General features: G+C 46.6%; 2 long non-coding RNA genes across 2 annotated transcripts; both read right to left on the bottom strand.

Annotated features, from left to right (window-relative positions):
- Positions 1-4,298: 4,298 nt before the first annotated feature.
- Positions 4,299-7,714, bottom strand: LOC142011511 (uncharacterized). Its single transcript, XR_012645101.1, has 3 exons — positions 7,654-7,714; positions 7,490-7,566; positions 4,299-4,340 (listed from the first exon to the last, which is right to left on the bottom strand). It is a non-coding gene; the product is annotated as an uncharacterized LOC142011511 (long non-coding RNA).
- Positions 7,715-8,846: 1,132 nt separating this feature from the next.
- Positions 8,847-16,432, bottom strand: LOC142010760 (uncharacterized). The gene is made up of 3 exons (XR_012644874.1): positions 16,399-16,432; positions 12,685-12,868; positions 8,847-8,880 (listed from the first exon to the last, which is right to left on the bottom strand). It is a non-coding gene; the product is annotated as an uncharacterized LOC142010760 (long non-coding RNA).
- Positions 16,433-19,415: the final 2,983 nt, after the last annotated feature.

Below are 19,415 nucleotides of genomic sequence, written 5' to 3'. Positions count from 1 at the left end.
AGCATTCAGCAAGCTCAGTGAGGGACAAATGTTCAGAAAAATTCCACTCTAGAGCTGTTCGGAAGTGTCAGTAATAAGTCACTAGAAATGTGGATGAATATTTGGTTTTTTTCCTTCACTTGTTGATTTTCAAAACTTCCTGCAGAGATGTTCTGGATTCACAACAAAAAGTGAGACCAAAATCAGAATTCTTTGGGGGTTTGTTAAAAAATGGGGGGGGGCATTGATACAAAGTTTGTGCTGTTTCACGGGGAAAACTTTCCCAAAAATTTGAAGGGAAAGAAAACCAGAAAAACATTTTTGTCACAAAAAAAGTTTTGATGCAGAAATTTCAACCAGTACCACTCGGCTCCCATTGAGGCACCAAAACCAGTAGGCAACAGCCAATCATATTTTTTTAAAAAAAAGGTCTCTAATTAGAACCCTAAATGGGAAGTGAGCTCATAAAAATCTAATCCTCCAAAGGTTGAGCTCCAGTTTGCATCAGGTTTGCACTTGTCTAAGCAGAGAGCAACCTTCACTGCCTGCTACAGGGTCTGCAGCTTTCCTCTCCCCCACCTCTCTAGTCACCTATTTTCTCTGTGGTCAGGTGAGAGTCCAAGGGCTGGTGTTACGGGAGTAGAGTCACTGCTGCCTTGTACCATCAGACCAGGTGCATCTCTCTGCTCTTCCTTCTCTGGCCTGGTCATTAAATGGGTGCATTCACTTTGCATCTTATCCCACAAGAAGACATGCAGAATGGAGTCACAAGTTACAGAAACACGGGTCATGGAAAGGAGAGAATCTTCAGGTACATCTATCCTCCACTAAAAACCCCGCTGCACAGACTTTCAGAGCCTGGGTCAATTGACTCGGACTCATGGGGATCTTGCTGCAGGACTAAAACTTGCAGTGTAGGGCTGTGTCTACATTGCCCCTCTCTTTTGGAAAGGTCAGGTAAATGCAGCGGTTTGGAAATGCTAACTTTTTTCAGGCCGAAGAGTGCTTTTGAAAGCTTTCAAAGGACCCCCATCGACACGGCTAGTTTGCATTTTGAAAGCAGCACTTTCCACCCAGCAAGTGGCCATCATGAGGCAAATGAAGCACTGAATAGTCAATCTGCTGAATTAACATGCCCCTTCCGAAAGGGAGGGGCAACATAGATACAGCCTAGATGTTCAGGCTGAAGCTGGACCCAAGCACTGAGGACAGATGAATAGAGAGGGTCTTCAAGTCCAGTCTGAGCCCCACAAGCTCAAGTCAGCCATGCCACAGGTATTTTGTTCCAGTGTAGACAAAAAATCATGGAAAAGTAGGACAGGAATGGACCTCAAGAAGTCACCATAGCAAGCTACCAGTGTGGATGCAAGACCAAGTAAACCTAGACCGTTTCCGATAGCTGTTTGTGCAACCTGTTCTTAAAACCACCTGTGATGGGGATTCCACAATTGCCCTTGGAAGCCTACATCAGAGCGTGCAGTATAGTTGTGGTTCCAGGGTGTGACTATATAGTTAGGCAGGTTTTCCTTATATGTAACCTAAATCTCTCTTGCTGGAAGTTACGTCCATTACTCCTTGTCCTACTTCCAGTGGATGTGCAGAACATTTGGTCCCTTGCCTCTCTAAAACAGCCCTTAACTTACTTGAAGACTATTGTCAGACCCCCCCCTTAGGCTTCACTCAAGACTAAAAATGCCCCTTTCTTTCAGAATATGCCTAGATTAGAGTGATCTTTCAGCAGAAGTGTTTATTGGATCTCCCAACAAAACTCCTGTCAACAGATCACGGTCAGACAGCAAAGCAGATTGCTCTGTCAATCTGCTCTGTTGATGGAGTGGCTAGACTGCCCAGTCACTCTTTTGACAAAAATGACTCTTTTGGCCATCTGGAACCACATCATCCAGGGTCACAGGGCCAGAAGTCCCTTCCAGGAGCCCTGGAAAGATGAGCCTCCCCACCCCCACCCTCTGACATCTGTTCCCTCCCCATGCTGAGGTGTGCCTACATCCATGAGAGAGAGAGCATGGCTGCTCGAGCAAGGCTTCTATCCTTGCTGAGACACAGCACTTTCCAGCTAGCCATGATGCCAGAGCAGCCCCTGGGTTTCCATTGGAGCCTCCCAGAGGTGATGCAGCACCTGCTGCACCTCCTGATGGCTGGCCTCCTCTTCCTCTGGGAGGGTGAGCCTGACACCAGCTTTGAGGAACTCTCCATTGCTGCTCCACAGTCCCACCTATACCCCCCCTCCCCCCATTGTACAGGTGGATCTGGAGGCACTGCACCAGTTGCAACTGACTGGGTCAGTGGGATGACCAGCTGTGGTCCACAGCTTCCAAATGTGGAAGTATACCTTCCTGGAGCTCTGCACCTGGGTCGCCCCCCACACTCCGGATACAGGACACCTGGCTGTGACCCACCATCCCCGTGGAGAAGTGGGTCGCTAGCACACTGTGGAAGCTCACCACCCTACCCCCAACAACTACTGCTCCATGCGAAACCAGTTTGGCATGGGGAAGTCCACCATCAGGGCCCTCCTCATAGAGGTAAAGCACTCAGGCTGCAGTCACTGCACGGGGCGGGGTAGTGTCCCTCCCAAGGAAGGACCCTTAGGAAGTGGTGTCGGGGGTATGAAGGGTGGGGTGGGGGGGTAGAGGGGGAGGCCCATCCCTGGGGGGACCATGCCATCCCACCCTCACACAGCCCTGCTGCCAGGAGGAGTAGCCTCACAGGTGGGGATCCTGGAGAATTCAGGGTGGAGGGAATGGGAGAGGGCAGAGTACACCTCTCCGGGCCCAGGGACTCCCTCCCTCAGTCCCTGGCATGTGTGTTTGGTCCCCTCTCTTTGCAAGGCATGATGGCCATCAACACCATCCTGCTGCTGAGGGTCACCCATCTGGCAGATGTGGATGCAGTTGTGGTCAGATTTTCCACCCAGGGATACCCCAACTGCTTTGGGGATATTGACAGGGCCCACATGCCAATCTGTGCCCCGGACCACAGCACAGCCAAGTACATCAACTGCAAGGTATATTTCTCCATGGTGCCGCAGGCCCTGGTTGACTACTGTGAACACTTTAGAAAGGTGTGCATTGGATGGTTGGGCTGGGTACAAAAAGCCCGCATGTTCCACAGCTCCAGCGTGTGCCAAAGGATGCAGGTGGGCACCTTCATCCCCTGCTGTGAGCTGAGGATCAGGGATGTGCACAAGCCACTGTGCATCATGGAGGATGTGGCCCACCCCTCTCATGTTCTGGCTTATGAAACCCTACACTGCGCAACTAGACCTGAGGCGGAACTCTTTAATACCCAACTCAACCAGACTAGGATGCTGGTTGAGTGCACCTTCATCTGCCTGAAGTCACGCTTCAGGTGCCTGCTCACCCACCTGGACATGGGGGATCACAACGTCCCTCAAGTTGTGGCCACGTGTTGTGCCCTCCACAATATAGTGCGGGGTAGGGGGGAGCCTTCCTCCCACAGTGGGGGTTGGACAATGGCTGCAGCTATGAGCAGCCAAGTGCAGCTACAATCCACCAAGCCCATTGGGATGGGGGTGCAGGTCTGCAAGGACCTGAGGGAGAGCTTTTTCCTTGGCCCCCAATGACCTTTCCCAGGATACACCCAGCAGGGCCCTTGAGAACACAGCCCTACCCCATCCCCACCATGACCCCTCCCTTTGCTCCCTCATCCCTCCCCAACCCTTGTCCAATAAACATGGATGCAGGGGTGGTGTTCAAATAACTGGTTTACTGAAAAAGATAAACATGTGGAAAAGAAACATTGTATTAAAAACCTATGTACAAAGTGACAAACAGTGAACTATGTACAGTGGAGGGAGGCTTGGGACAGGGGTTGGGAGACACCCTAGTGGGGCTGGGTTGGGCCCAGGAGAAGGGGGAGCTATGGAGGCAGTGGGGATGTGGTGGGGTCTTGGTGGGCAGGAGGCGTAGGGGGTCCTGGGCATAGGGGGGACAGCCACAGCCCTCAGCCACTGCATGAGGTCTACAATGCTCTGTGAATTGCTGGCAGGGGCAGGGCAGTTGCGGGGGGCAGCCACAGGCGGCTGGGCCATCCTGTCCCACCAGACACCAGTGGTGGTGTCAAAGCAGGACATGAGTTGGCCCCAGGCCTGTGATTGCTACTCCCTGTCTTGCTGTATCTGCTGCCCCAACAGCTTCATCATCCTCCAGAGGGGGCTTTATGGTCACTCTGGAGGTCCTCCTCCACCCAGTAATGGCTTCTCTGGCTGCAGGCACGCACTGGTGGTAGTGCAAAGCTGGCTCGCTCCAGTGCTGGGGTGGGGCTGGCTTGCACTGTCAGGGAGGTAAGGCTGGCCTGGCCCTCAGATGATGCCAGTCCAGCTGCAAGGAAGACATGGAGGGAAGACAGTGAGTCATGCATACAACACCGCCCCTATGGCCCTGTCCCCCATTGTGAGCAGCAACCAACATCCCCCAGGCCAAGAGATGAAAATGTCCTGAGAGAAGAGCCATGGGTGACCCGCACAGCAGCCCCCAGGGTCAATTGGCTAGCGGCCAAGGGGGTGTCCAGCCACAGAGAGGGTCCCTGCATGGGTGGCAGGTGAGCTGGGAGCAGCTTGGCTTGTCCTGGGACCCCACACACCACTGAGGCTTGCAGCACTGTCCATGGGAGTGGGTGCTGACTCTTGCCTACGGGCCTGCTGCTTCATGCACTGAGGAGCATGCTGGGACCCCTCTGGCTGGTCCCTTGAGGGCACAGGTTGGTCCAGCAGTGCCTGGCTGTCTACCGTCTGTGAAAGCTTGATTGTAGAGAGTGGCTGTGAAGGCCCTGGGGAGTGCAGATGATGCCTCTGCTGCTTCCAGGCTCTGAGCTGCCTGACACATGGTTTCCTGGGACCCTGTGGCTTTAAGAACAGCTGGAGGCAGGGACCATAGAGCGCTGATTACTCTGGACAGGGCAATCCCTGGTGCACTTGCGAGGAGACCTCAAGGCCTTTTCTGTCAACAGAAGGCCCCAGAGGGACTGGCTCTCTATCTACAGATCTCTGTTAAAAGAGCTGTTCTTCCCTGTGGGAAAATGACACACAGCTTTCAACACAGCTGCTGAGTTCTGTTGATTTACTGTCAACAGAACACCTTGGGAATCTGGACGCTCCACAAGTTTTGTCGACAAAACGCCAGAAGCTATGCACATCCTCAGTGTGGCTTTCGACAGCATGCTATTGGCTCAAAGCAGAAAAAGTGAATTTATTGAGGCCTTTCAGCTCCCAGAAATGTGGCTACTGTAATATATTTCATGAGTCAGAGACAGAGAGACAGGGGAGACAACGCTCAAGAAGCCAGAGCACAAGGGGAAGAGGCTTATACAAATTTATTGCCAGCCATGAGGATGTGGCTTCACAATTCATAATCATGGTTTCTCTTTTAAGCATGAGGAAAGTCCTACCTTGGTAATGCCCTTTGCTAAATGTCCCAGTTCAAATTCTAAACTCAGTTACACTGGTGTGAAACCCCAAATAACTTTGCTGAAGTTGATGGCCTTAATCTGGATTCACAAGGTCTAACTGAGAGCAGAACTTGAAACATTCCTGGTTTAGAGGCTACAGCCTCTTCAGGTCCTCTGCCAGTGTAATTTGGTGTAACTTCACTGATGATTAGCAGAGACACTGATTTACACCATCGGAGGATCTGGTTTTCTGTTGATGGAATGACAATGATTTATGCCGGCGGAGGATCTGGTCATGCACTGCTGGAGTGACTCTGATTTACATGAGCTGGAGATTTAGCCTGGAATTTTTATCATCTTTACTTTCACACTTTAGAAACAAAGTTTTCTTAAAGGTAAATATGGCTCCACAGCTAGTTCCCAAGCTGCAACTAGGATGAAAGGCTTCAATGAGAAAACTACAGCCACAGACCTTGAAAATGCCCCTTTTACTACTTTTCAAGACCTGGTCTAAGAGATGTTTGAATATCTGATCTTACCCAAACAAGCCAGAGACTCACATGTGTCATTCCCACTGCAGTAAAAACGCAATAGTTCTTGAAGCTGGACAAGGGGAAGGACAGGATATTTCCAGCATGCAGAGAGCTCATTGCACCAAAGGATCCTGTATGAACTTGAGTTATTACAGTTACAGAGCAGCAAAGAAATGATCTTTGGTTTTCCCAAAGGTGGAAAAGTGCCACTGCGTTAGACTGGACCAAGGGACTAAAAGTGGGGAAAACCGTCAGCACCTACAACCAAGGTAAGATAAGTCACTGGCACAGTAGGAGACTGTTTATGATGAGTGTCAGCAGGCATGGACCCCTAGAGCTCCCTGTGGGCCTTGGTTCACCATTCCTGGCCCATGGGAGCTATGAGAAGCAACAGGCCACAGGGATGTGCTGGCTGCTGCTTCCCATGGCTCGCATTGGCCAGGAAAAGCGTATCATGGCCGCTGAGAGTTATGGGGTGCGGGGAAGGCAGTGCCTGCAGATGCTCAACATTAACTGTCTCACAGCCCACCAGTGGATTACCCTGATGGGCTGCAGGCTGCCCACCATAGCCCTAAACACTGTTCAGTCTCTGGCACTGAGCAGGAAAGGTCGGGGAGGGCACCACCCATCTGAAATTCTGAACAATTCTTGTTTGTTTGTCTGAACAAATTTCAGGTTTGAGAAGAAAGAACTGAAAATGCTATTTCAAAATTCCTTATCCCAACATTTTTAAAAAGTCATTGAAAAGAACATTCTCCCATATAACATCTCATTTTCAACAACCCCCTATTTTTATGGCTGAAACTTTTCTGCAAGCACTACCAAGGATACACATTATACAGGAGGTCTGTCTGGGTGAGCTAATCATAGAATACTAGAACTGGAAGGGACCACGAGAGGTTATCGAGTCCAGTCCCCTGCCCTCATGGCAGGATCAGGCAGCATCTAGAGCATCCCTAATTGACGTTAGTAGTTCCTCTTGAGCTTAAAATCACAGTCATTCTCAGACTGTGGCTTCCAAACCCATTTGAATCAGGCTGCCAACACCAGCATTAGGCTCACTGGGACCTCAGTCTGAAGTCAAAGCCAAAGCCTAAGGGCTTCAGCCAGGAAAGACAGAGCTGGAGATGGGATGTGGGCTCTTGCTCCATCCCACCTGGAGGGGCAGGGCTCCCGGTCCATCCTGGGGTCATGCAGGAACTTTTGTTGGGAGAAGGGGGGGGTGGTGTAATGAAGTTTGAGAATTGCTCTAGGTTTTACTCTTAGTCTACGTCTAGACTAGTCGACTTCAAACACACAATTCTAGCGACAGCAATTGCATAGTTAGAATTGACATATCTGCACATGGCTTACTTGGCCATCTCTACTGAAGAAGGTCGATGGGCGAGTTTCTTCTGTCGACCTCCCTTACTCCTTGCAATTCGCAAGAAGTACAGGGGTCAACTGACTCGTTGAGAGGTTGATTTTGCACATCCTTACCAGACACACAAAATCGACTCCCGGAAGATGGACCCACTCGGGGTAGCTCTTCCAGGCCAGTATAGACTTACCTTAGACTGTGTTTCTGCTTTCAGCAGTGAGTACCACACATACATGGCACACCTCCAGCATGGTAGTATAAACAGCACTGTAAAAAGTGAGATATGGCTGAAGTGAGGAGCATAAAGGAACCCCAGAGCATTAAGGTGTGTACTCTAATCAGCTCTCAACATACCTAACAGTGCCTCTCCTGTCCACACTGCAGCAGTGTAGTGTCCTGTTGCCTTCCCTCTGTGGGAGCCTTTCCCTACCATCCCACAGACTTTCACTGCCAAGTGTAGCTGCAAACCCTAGGCAGCCTACTTTTCACTGCTGTGTGTGCAACCCACAAACCTAGCGGGGGTGAGTGACTAGTTCATGGTTTGCTCTTTGGCCTACCCGGCCAAGGGGTTCTGAGTTCAATCCGGAAGTGGTCATTGAGGGGTCTGGGGTACACAGATTAAATAATAATAATCTGTTTGTGATGGTGCTTGGTCCCACTAAGAGGGCAGGGGCCTGGTCTCAATGATCTCTGGAGGTCCCTTCCAGCTTTATGAGATGTGTGTATCTCCAGCTATATATAAACTGTCCCATGTAGTAGCACTAAGCCCACTTACACAGAGAAAGAACAAATCACGTTGACAGTGTCAGCTGAGAGGCAACAGGCTTTTGGTTCAAGCTGCAGAGGCTCCTGCACCAAGCTTCAGAGGTTCCAGGGTCAAGTCCACCTGTGAGCAGTTACATGTGCCATACACATCACCCCCAGCATAGACAGGGCCTTTGTCTGCAGACCAAATGTTCAGGGCAGCATCTATTTACATCTATTAATAAACTCACTAACAAAATTGCAGGAGAGGATTCTATCATCCTGCTCATTGTATTTCAGGTTAACGTCTGCGTCCACCTCCCACTTTGCTGTCCTCCATGGTTTCATTAAGCAGTGAGTAATAAATTGCCAGACATCCTTATTTTAACAGGGTGATCCTGCTTTGGAAGAGGATTTCCCTTGGTCTGATGAGTGGGTGTAATTGTTCTGCGATTCCTGGTTTCTCTTTGAAGAATGTGGGAGAGCAGAATCCTATTTTGTGGCAGGGCCCTGTCAAAGTATCAGCAAGTAAGAACAACAGAGCTGAAGAGCAAGATGCTAATTAAGGAGGCAGGGAGCTCTGTCACTGTGAAAGAAACCAGACAGGGAGATCCTTAATGGAAAAGGGCTGCCCTAGGAACAGGGGAAGTGAGGCAATCTTGGGGTTAAGCCACATGCTTGGAAATCAGAACTGGCTACAGATGCCAAATTGTGCTTCTGATGCAGCAGCTGGGTTTGTCTTTGGTCCTGGCATCGGCCATGCTAATGCTGGGCAGGTCCTTGGGTCCCGAGTGCATCTGCTGGTCACATGTAGCCATGGTAAGCCACTAAAAACACCTAAAGAAACAAAAGCACTGAGGTTTAGAGTACCAGTGTGGTCTGCAGAGATTACATTGGGAATCAGGAAGCTTGTATTCTAATCCAGCCTCTGCTGTATGACTTCCAGCAAGACATGTAGCAATTTTGTGCCTCAGTTTCCCCCTTGCTGCTCCTTGTCCATCTTCCCTATTTAGGGTGTAAACGCTTCATGACAGGGACTCTCTCTCACTGTAGCCATACAGCACTGAGCACAACAGGGACCTGCTCCAACCTGGGGGCTCAAGATGCTGCTGTGAGACAAATCATTCAATTTTGTTTTTATTGCACTGTTATGAGGCTTGAGCCATTCATAAATGAAGACTGGCAGTTAAAAATTACAGGACATTCCAACCCAGCTCTGCGGCAGGAAAAATGCTCAAGTGTGATTTTGAAAACAACCAGCAGAAGGAACTCTGAGGGGGAATACAACTCGCCTTAGCAGAAGCACCGAAAGCCTGAGCCCCACTGTTCACTTCTGCTGGGGCTGAAAGCTCCGAGCCTCAAAAGGTGCACCCCAGCTTTCAAACTTCTGAGGCTCATTGTACCTTGCTTAGGGGGTTAGTAAGCTTGACTACCCTGGTAGAGATATAAATAGCCTCCTGTCCCACTAGTTATTAAAGAGCTCCCTCTGTGTAGTGATAAAATGAGAGCAGAGGAAACAGCAGAAAAAGGAAACCCAACAAGGATTATTTTCTGTATAAATAAGCAGACAGTGGTGCTGGCACATATTTTACAGTAAGGGTGAGGAAAATCAGTGATCCACAGCCCAAACTTTTTGTCTCCATTCCCCTTGCCCTACTCCTGTCCAAGCCCTCTCTGTCCCAGAGCTGGAGCCAGGACCAGGGCCAGGGCTCAGGAAGGGGAGATGGGAACAGGAGTATGGGGACCACGGCTGGGACTTTTCAAAGCCCCTACTGGTGTGGGGGAGGTGATAGCAGCCAGGACACAACTTATAGTCTTCTGGTGTCAGGCCATGAACAGAGCCCAGGGCATGGGGCTGAAGGCAGCCAGAAGCTGAACCCCTCTGTACAGGTCCAGCAGCAGTTGGGACCCTGCATGCAGGGCTGGGCACAGGTCCTACAGCTGTGGCCACATGTGTGGGGCCAGAAGTGGAGCCCCAGGGGAGGGGCTGGCAGCTTGAGGACTGTGGGAGAGAGGTGGCAGCCAGGACCCTGCATACTCCTTGGGGATGCTGCAGCACCACACCTGCACACCTCTGATTCAACTGCAGAATTTTTTGAGGGAAATAAGCACGTGGAAACAAAGCCACAGAAGAGGTAATTAAAAATCTCACCAGTCCAGCAGCCTCGGGACCGGACCGGTGCCAGACAAGAGAATTTTCTGAACCATGGGAGTCAATACTGTCTAGCAGCTTTACCAAACACTTCCACTGCTTATTGGGTTCTTAGACAGCATTTAGGGGTAAATTGCAGCTAAATAACAGACCAGAACACAGAGAGCCAGGACTGGTGACTGCAAACAAACTTTCTGGGACTAACTAAAATCATGCCAGATTACGGGTGTAGTTGGACAAGAACGTTTCAGATTAGAAAGGTTCACTTTGTGCTGTAAGAGGTTCAACCTGTACTGTAAGATTATGTCTACACTTGAGGTAGAGGTGTAATTTTTCAGCTCAGCTAAACATACCCAAGCACAGTAAATTGAAATTTGGACTTCAAAGTGCAGCTTCCCTAAAGTAAACAATTGCACTCAGTTGAACAGCTTTACTAGATAGGGTCCTCTCAAGTAAAAGGAGAAGCCAAAATTCTGAACATCAATACAAGCATTTCCTTTAGTGATTAATATAGTAACCAGCTGATAAACTCCTCCAGACTGGCCAAAGCTGTTTGTAGCAGCACACTTCCAGCGGTCACTTGCTATCCTTTTGTCTAATGAACCAAGCAAGTAGAGCAGGGTTGGATGTAAAGGTACGAATAAGAAGCTGGACAACTTCCCACAGTAATCACCTGTGAAAGCATTTAGGAACTATGCCTAGTAAGCAGTTAAAAAGAAATGGAGCTGGCAGGAAAGAAAGATTTACAGTGCCTCGTACAAGATGGGGAAAGAGAGAATGAGCCAGAGAAATGTCACCTTGACATGAATGTATTCTGAGCACAAAACGCAGAACAGTCATCAAATTGCTCATTTGCTCTCCTAGATTTTCCTTTGCTCATATGGTGTGCACCTGCAGCTTGTTGGCAATGCATTTGGTTGCACATGGGAGAGCCCCTGACTCAAAGCAAGCCTTGCAACTTTCAGTTCCTGTGTGTGAGAAGATTATTAATAAACCTCAGATTAAAAGACCATCCCCCTTGTACACTTCACATCTAAAAAAGAGATGTGACTGAATCAATACCCCAGATCCACTCACTTCACCCCAAAGCTTTTTAGGGTTCCACAGTAGAAACCTTCAGTCAGAAGGGAATGGTACAAATGGACCCTAGGTTTGTAATGGGTGGAAACAAAATGTCAAATCCCAAATATTAGGGAAGTTTGAGCCGCTACAATTCATAGCTGGCTTATTTCTCTACTAAAAAGCTGAACTAAATTCCCCAAAACTGAACACTCCTAAAGCTTTGGAAACTTTGGATCCAAAACCAAATCTTGTTGCTCTAACAAAAGTTATGTTTTTAAGATAGCTCCTAGATTGTTTCACTAGGAGACAGCAAATTTTCTTCACTTGTTTCTTCAGTGTCTGAGGACTTTGTCCTTCTCCTCTCAGCTGTTCTTGGTTGTTGAACATCACAATACCATTCACCCTCCAGGTGAGCATAGTGCCTCTGTTCAAGAGCACCAAAAAAGCCAGTCCAAAACTCAGAGAACTGTGTGGTCATCCCACACGTTACACTTCAGAGCCCAAGAGCATCATTTAGCAGAATGGAGGCCTGATGGGGGGGTGGGTTATGAATGTGGATTTATTGTACATACTGTCATCATGGGCCATTGGGCTACTGCAATTTCTTTCGGATAAGGAGAGTCAATGGCCAACTACAACACCTCTAAGATTCCCAAAAGCTAAATGGTAAAGCACAAATTCTCATTAGCACTAGAGTGTTTTCATCCTCTGGACTTCTGAAAGGGCAGAGTTACTGACCATCCTATCAGCTGTCCCCATTTTGAAAGGTGATTTGTACGTAGAGAAAGTAGAATATGGATGCTACTTGATGAGTATGTCTCCTTCCACCCTTTGACATTTCTGGGTACTACCAAGTTCATCTCTCAGCACTGTCATAGGATTGGCCATAGTGGGTCAGACCAATAGTCCTCGTAGCCCAGAATCTGACAGTGGCCAGTGCCAGATGCTTCAGGAGAAGTGAACAGAACCAGGCAACTCTGAGTGATCCATCCCCTGTTGTCCAGTCTCAGCTTCTGGCATTTAGGGACATCTGGAGCATTGAGTTGCATCCCTGACCCACTTGACTAGTAGCTGTTGCTGGGCATATCCTCCAGGAATTTACCTAATTCTTTTTTAGCCTAGCTCTACTTTTGTTCCACACATTCACTAGTAACAAGTTCCATCCATTGTCTGTGTATTGTGAGAGAAGTACTTTCTTTGTTATACACCCACTGTCTATTCATTTCATTGGACGACCCCTGGTTCATGAATTATGCACAGAGGTAATTAACACTTCCCTATTCACTCTCTGCACACCAGTCATGAATTTATAGGCCGCTGTTAACTCCTCTCCCACCCACACACACCTTAGTTATCACTTTTCTAAATTTTCTCCTCATATGGAAGCTTTTTAATCTCTCCTCCTGACACCCAATCATTTTTCTTACCATTCTCCATGCCTTTTCCAAATCTAATACATCCTGAGATGTAGGTAGTCCGTCGTGTCCGATGATGACATCTTGAGCTTGCACTGGCTCATCGGTTCATCGGTCTCAGCCTAGGAAGTCCCAGCCATGACGACTTTTCGTACCACTGAACCAGGCTTCTGAGGTCGAGACAGTGGAACTGCTCCTGTGCAGAATTGCACATAGTACTCAAAGTTGGGGCAAACCTGGACTAACATATCATCACTTTGATATTTTCATTTTTTTCCCCATTCCTTATCTAATGGTTCTTCACTTCCTGTCCAATGAATCACTTTCACATACTTAATGAAGCTTGCAGGATTTTTTTTTCTCAAAATGTTTTATATCAGAAATATTGATTCGTGAAAATGAAACTTTTCATGAAAAAGTCAACTTTTATTGCTGAAAAAGCCCATTTTGACATTTTCCAAGCAAAAAGTTCTGGGTTTTTTAGTTCAGAATGACTTTTTAGAAATATAAGCTAATATATTAAAAAATAATTTTATAATGCTGACATGGTCAAAATTAAAACAACGTATTTGAATTGACCTGACCTGCTTTCAGATTTCTGGTTAGTTAATATTTTGCAGACTTTGACTTTTCATCTTAATTTGGGTTGTCCTTTTTTTTTTTTTTTTTTTAAAAAATATATCTCAAGAAATTTACCAATGCAAGAGAACCATTTCCTACTCAGTTGTAGTACTTACCTACTTACAGCAGGGACGTTACGATCACCCTCTGAAAATGTAACCTTTGATGAATAAGCAGAGTTGGCTCAGGTGAAAATAATACACATCTGTATCATTTGGCAGTATGGCCATTGCCGTTAGTGATGTACCGTGATGGGGTGACAGCTGCATCATTTCATGACAATGTAAATGTCACGGTGCAGTGATTCTTGGGGGCTGTGACCGACTCATTGCAGGAAAGTCTATGATACCGTCAGTGACATCTTTTGCTGGTGTCCATGTAATGTAGCAAAATTCATCACACACGAAAAAGCATGATAATCACAGACATGCCTGGCCTACAGGTGCCTTTGATCTACAACTTTCCTATCCACTTTGCTCCCTCTGTTTATTGACCTGAATGAGTTATGTCTGCACTATATTACTTCTTGTCCAAACCTCTTTAGCTGTCCAGCACTTTGTGGAAAGTTCCCAGGAAAGCTCCCTAGATGAAAAGTAACAAGTCTGCAACGTAACTGTCATTGCCATGTGCAGTAATTTATCAATAGCACTTCTTCTGTAGAAACCAGTGGACAGATCAGTTACAAGCGCAGGGCTGTAATGTGACCTGCCAGATAGATGGAGTTCCCTGTGGAGAATTCACTGACTACACAAGAGAAAATATGAACACCTATAATATTACTGCAAAAAGGAAGAGCCCAGCATTAGATTCCCATACAGCTTCAGTTTAACAGGTTTTCCTTCCCACCACTGTGTTTCATCGTTAAGAGTTTCTAGAAACAAACGATTAAAGAAAAAAAAAACAATGACACAACCAAGCATTTTTCTTGAGGAATGCCAATGACATTTTAAAACATAATCAGTTTGCCTTCTCCGTGTTTTGTCTGCCTGCTCCAATTATTGTTGGTGACACCTTGATGAGAACTTTCTTTGTAACCAGAGAATCCAGCCAGGATAAAACCTTGCACACAGAACATCTGTTCATGGATGTCTCTGAAATAATAGCCAAACTCTGTCTCCTATTGTATTCTGTGTGAAACTAACACATGCATTGCATTGAAAAATCACACCTGTGAGGCTTGGCTGTGCTCATTTGTACTGAGTGTCTTCCCTTCCTAAATGGTATTTTTACACTAAGAAGAAATTATGTCTTCACAATTGCCATGGCCCATACTTCTCCATGTTGCGGTAATGGCACTACATGGCTTTGCTATGCTCCATTGCAAAGTGAGAGGCTGCCACAGCTCAAAGCAAAGTCACATCTATGTAAAGAAGGGCCTGGAGGATGGGGAGCTTCTCTTTTACATTTTTATTTGGCCCAAGATTTTGTCACATTTTTTTCATCATTTTTGAAAAACAATTGAAATGGAGCAATTTGGTGTGAATTGAGTACTGGTGAAAGGCACTGGACTCATAGCCATGAAGACTAGAGACCCATCTTGTTATTGTGTTGCCATCATTGAACATCATTGGCAATTTTAAGATCTCATAGGCCATGTCTACACTAGCCAAAAACTTTGAAATGGCCATGCAAATGGCCATTTCGAAGTTTACTAATGAGGCTCTGAAATGCATATTCAGCGCCTCATTGGCATGCAGGTGGCTGCGGCACTTCGAAATTGATGCAGCTCGCCGCCACGTAGCTCGTCCAGACAGGGCTCCTTTTCCAAAGGACCCCGGCTACTTCGAAGTCCCCTTATTCCCATCTGCTCATAGGAATAAGGGGACTTCGAAGTAGCCGGGGTCCTTTCGAAACGGAGCCCCGTCTGGACGAGCCGCGCGGCGGTGAGCCGCGCCAAGTTCAAAGTGCCGCGGCCCCCCATGTGCTAATGAGGCGCTGAATATGTTTTTCAGTGCTTCATTAGTAAACTTCAAAATGGCCATTTGCATGGCAAGAGCAACAAAAACATCTCTCAAAACTGGGTGACTCGGCAACAAAATGAAAGATGAAATTCAGTGTTGGCACATTGGAAAACACAATTCCAACAATATATATAAAATGGTGGGTTGTAAATTAGCTGATACAACTCAGGAAAGAGATCTGGAAGTCACAGCGCATAGTTTACTGAAAATAAAATATCCACTCACTGTGCGGCAGCAGTTAAAAAAAAAAAAAGCAGCAGCAAACAGAATGTTGGGAACCATTAAGAGAGGGCTATAGAATAACACAAAGAATATCTTATTGCCTCTATGTAAATCCATTGTTCACCCACATCTTGAACACTGTGTGCAGATGTTGTCACTCCCCCTCAAAAAAGATACGTTGGAATTGAAAAAGGTTCAGAAAAGGGCAACAAAAATGAGGAGGAGTATAGAACAGTTTCCGAATGAGGCGAGATTAATAAGACTGGGACTTTTCAGCTTGGAAATGAGACAATTAAAAGGGTGGGGATATTGAATGAGGTCCGTAAATTGTCACTGGTGTAGAGAAAGCAGATAAGAAAGTGCTATTTGCTTCTTCTCTTAATACAAGAATTAGGGTCACCAAATGAAATTATTAGGCAGCAGATTTAAAACCATCAAAAGGCAGTATTTCTTCACACAACACACAGTAAATCTGTGGAACTCTTTGCCAGAGGATGTTGTGAACGCCAGGACTATAACAGGATTCAAGAAAGAACTAGATATAGTCATGAAAGATGTGTCCATCAGTGGTTATTAGCCAGGATGAGCAGCGCATGCACACCCAGAATGCACCCTCCAACATTCGCCAAGTATCCCTACATACATATTCCTCCAGCATCCCCCAAATGCCCCCTCCCATCCCAGTGCACACACCTCTCCCGCACCCCTCAAATGCCCTCTCACAACTCAGTACACACACAACCCTCCAGCCTCCCAAAAACAATTCCCATCCCAGTACACACACCACTCCAGCACCCACCAAACCTCCTCCTGTCCCAGTACACATCCTCTTCAGCACCCCTCAAATGCCCCTGCCATCCCAGTACACACATACGCACACCCCTCCAGGCCCCCAAACCACCTCCCATCCCAGTATACTCACCTCTTCAGCACTCCTCAAATGCCCTCTCTTTCCCCAGTACACACACGCCACCAGTATTGCCTAACTGTATCCCCTCTAGCTCCGTCTCCCCCCGGCAGGATCCTCTATCTGGGAATTTGAAACACTGTTATCTTAGTCTTGCATAAATCCAAAGAATGCCCCCCAGTGACACAAGCGAGCAACGCATGAGTCTCTGACTCACACCACAGGCAACAACACAAGGCTTTGGGCTTGATTCCCATTTAAACTAAGACAACTGTCGTCATTCCCTGGCCACCCCCGTGTCACTCTGCCAGCGTGAACAGGTATTGAAGTGGGTACAGATTATGCTGCCAGAGCAGTGCAAAGGGTCCTTAGTGTAAATGAGAACCAGGTCCACTGGTTTCTAGGTTATAATTAGAGAAAATATTCACATATGGTGAATTCTGCCAGCTTCTTACAGGGGTATGTGGCTGGGGAGGAGGAATGGGAAGATAGTGAGGAGCGTCAGCCCCTGTTTCAAAGACCAAATAATAACCTGGGAGAATTTGAGTGCCTGTGCTCAGGGGAGCAGAGGGGCTGACATGCTTATTAAAATAACATCAATACTATACATCATCAAGAGAGCACATGTTAAACGGATCGAGAACTGGCTGATTCACTGATCCCAAAAAGTCATTGCCAACAGGGCATGGTAACATTTCTAGAGGGACTTGACATATGACTTAACACCAGGCCAATGCTAATCATCATTTAAATCAATGATCTTAAAGTGACTATAAAAATCACACTTGATAATGATAGAAACACTGGCAGAGTAGTCAGTCCAGAAGAGGACAGGGCTATTATACAGATCATGCTAAGTCAGCTGGGCCCATTCAAACAAGGAAATATTTTAATACAGGCCAGGCAAAGTTATGAGTTCAGGAACAAAGAACTCAAGCCCTACTGAGAAAATAGGGGGCCATGTCCTGGAAAGCAGAGACCTTCAAAAAGATTTAGGGGTCAGAGCAGACAAGTAATTCAACATGTACACTCCTGTCCCATGCTGTAGAAAAAAGTTAAATGAAATCTCTGGATGTATAAAGTGGGGAGGGGGGGTGAGGGGAAAGCAGTGGGTAGGCAGCAAAAGGGAAATTTTATCTCTGTACAGGGGCCCAGTGAAACTCATACTGGAATAAGTTCTGGTGCTCACTTTTTAAAAAGAGTGTTGATGAATCACAGAGTTCAGAGGAAAGCCAAGAGAATAATTAAAGAATAGTAAAGTACACCTTATTAGTGATAAGCTGAATACATGGAGCTCTTTGAGTCTATCAAAAAGAAAACTGAGAGGTAACCTGATTATTGTGTTATAACTACCAAACTACCAAGTGGTGGTGGATTTTTCATAATGATGCACTCATATCTACGCTAAACGTCCTTTTAGAAGGTGGGATTTAGCCCAACACAAGTTATTGGGCTCTCTACGGGTATGTCTACACAGCAGTGTTATTCCGAAATAAGATATTCTAGAAGGCTGCGGCTATACTACATTCCACCTTTAGAAGAGGAATGCAAATGCAGCTGATCAGAAATGCAAATGAGGTGCTGATTTACATATCACATGCCTTATTTGCATAATGGCAGCCACTCACTGTTCGGAAGTGCTGTTCCTGGAAAAAAACCAAGCAGTGTAGATGGGGTTCATTCGAAAGGAAACCCCATTTTTGAAAGAACACTTCTGCCTGAAAAATATGAGGAAGAAGGGTCTACAGTGCTTGCTTTGATTTCCAAAACAACACTTCCGGAACAGCAAGTGGCCAACATTATGCAAATGAGACACATGATATGTAAATAGACACCTCATTTGCATTTCCAATCAGCCACATTTGCATTCCCCTTCTGAAAGGGGAATGTAGTACAGCCACAGTCTAAAATATATTCTGGAAGAGCTTATTTCAAAATAATGCTGCTACATACAAAATGCATTTTGAAGTACAGCATCTATAGACAATAGGGCCTATTTCGAAATAGCACCACTGGACACAATATGGCTTACTTCGAAATAGGCACTATTCCTCATGCAATGAGGTTTCCCTATTTCAAAACAAGCTAACTGATATTTTGAAATAGTGGTTGCATTGTGTAGACACTAGCCCTGTGTCTACACATGCCCCATTGAGACGGGACCTTCCTAAAGGACCCCACCACTTTTCAAAAGCCCTTCTTCCTATCTGGTGATTGAAAGAAGGGCTTTCGAAAACTGGGGGGGGAGTCCCTTCAGAAGGTCCCATCTCCACAGGCGGTGTGTGATTCAAAAAGCTGCATTTTGGAATCGCCACGGCTGCCATTATGCTAATGAGGCGCAGCATATTCATTGTAGCACCTCATCAGCATCTTTCAAACCCGCTCATTAACATACCCCTTTCGAAAGGAAGGGGCATGTGTAGACCCAGCCTAGGAAAGTTATTTCAAAATAACAGCTGTTAGTCTGAAATAACTTTGCTGTGTAGACCTACCCTCCAGGAGCATCTGGATGAAATGTAGTGGTATGTTATAAATGGGAGGTCAGACTAGCTACTCTAATCACTTCTATTGGCTCATGTGTTATTAATCTATCTGTTCCTCAAAGGGCACGCTGTGTTCCAAAGAGAAGGCACTAAGCAGGGAGTTGAGCTTCAATGTCCCCTCCTCACAATGGTAATCACCTACCAAAAATAGTTAGGCTATAGTTAAAGTAGCCAACATCTATCACTTAACTACAAAAATTAAACATGCCAGTTAGAAAAACGCTTGATAACACCAGTAGGGTCCTGATGACAACCTTCACTCTGATCCTGCCTAGCCATCCCCAGCCTCTTTGAAACAAACCTGTTGACTGCAAAAAATGCCTGATATTAATTGGCAGCAGAAAGGAAGAGAGACAACATGGGTGAAGTAGCTGAAGTAATATTTTTATTGGACCAATTTGCAGTGAAAAAGAGGAGCTTGTCTTCATTAAGGAAAGCACCCAGACTGAGCACAGAGCATGCGGCAATGCAAAACCATCTTCCACCTTT

This window comes from Carettochelys insculpta, chromosome 3 (assembly GCF_033958435.1).
Source record: "Carettochelys insculpta isolate YL-2023 chromosome 3, ASM3395843v1, whole genome shotgun sequence".
Taxonomy (NCBI): domain Eukaryota; kingdom Metazoa; phylum Chordata; order Testudines; family Carettochelyidae; genus Carettochelys; species Carettochelys insculpta.
This window is presented reverse-complemented; position numbering and strand designations above follow the sequence as displayed.